Below are 1,133 nucleotides of genomic sequence, written 5' to 3'. Positions count from 1 at the left end.
CAGATGGAGCGATCAAAGGAACCATAACTGATTTAATGAGCCATTCGCAGTTTCACTGTACCAGCCGTGTGTACTTACACGTGCATGGCTTAATCTTTGAGACGAGCATATGCTACTGGCAGGATCAACCAGGTAGCCGCACCTGCTGACGGGGTAGGGGCCGTGTGCCCATCTCCTCGACCGGCAACCTTCATGCACCCCTCCCTCTCGGGAGCCTGCAAGGGGAAGGAGCCAACCCGCCTGGGCGGAAGGGCTCACTGGAGGGGTGTGGAGAGGTGCAGTCACATGAGCACCGGCAGGCCCAGCTGTCTCTCCTGGGAGGGAGAGGCAGGCCGAGGCGCAGCCTGAGCAAGACGTAGGGGTGCCGGAGCCTGGCAGCAGCGGCACACCTGGGAACTGTCTTTCCGAGCTGCTGTGGAAATGTCCTGGGCAGAGAGGGGTGACGGCGTGGCGCGCGGGGCCTTCGGACCTGCTGAGCAGCAGCATCCAAGGGCCTGGCGCCACCCGCCCCTCCCGCACCGGGTCAGACACCTGGGGGGCACGAGCTGCCAGTGCCGCTCAGCCTTCGCTCTGCTGGGTAGGGTCTCCCACCAGGCGGCAGGCCCTCGAGTCGGATGGCCCATGTGGGGTGGAAGCGCTTTGCTCGAAACAACAGCCAAGGCTGGCCAAGCAGTCCATCCCTAAACGGACCGAGAGTGCCCAATCGCTCAGAGTGCGGCTGGGGCATCCCCTGCCAGGCCACCCTGCACAGGGGGTATGCTGGCTTAGCGTCCCTGCCTACTCCTGGGGCAAGTAGACTCAGAGAAAAAGGACCATCAGGAATGGGCTGAGAGGCAGGTGCATAACAAGGCACCTGAGGGGACCCGGCGGGCGGGTCCGGGTGCTGCCTTCCCCCGTCTCGGCATCACCGGACCTCACGGAGGCCTGACTGAGCAAACTCGGAGAAAAAGGACCATCGGGAAGGGGCTGAGAGGCAGGTGCGTACCCTGGCCCCTAGGGGCCCCAGCGGCCGGGCCCAGGTGCTGCCTTACCCCGTCTCAGCATCGCCAGACCTCACGGAGGTCTAACTGAGCAAACTCGGAGAAAAAGGACCATCGGGAAAGGGCTGAGAGGCAGGTGCATACCCGGGCCTC

At 64.0% G+C, this 1,133-nt stretch overlaps 1 pseudogene; it reads right to left on the bottom strand.

The window, feature by feature from the left end:
- The window catches only part of LOC146801939 (18S ribosomal RNA), a pseudogene marked incomplete at both ends in the record, with an annotated part of 850 nt that extends 715 nt beyond the window's left edge, over positions 1 to 135 (bottom strand).
- Positions 136 to 1,133: the final 998 nt, after the last annotated feature.

Source organism: Triturus cristatus, chromosome 8, assembly GCF_964204655.1.
Source record: "Triturus cristatus chromosome 8, aTriCri1.1, whole genome shotgun sequence".
Lineage (NCBI taxonomy): Eukaryota > Metazoa > Chordata > Amphibia > Caudata > Salamandridae > Triturus > Triturus cristatus.
Note: the sequence above shows the minus strand (reverse complement) of the source record. Positions and strands in the feature narration are given on the sequence as shown.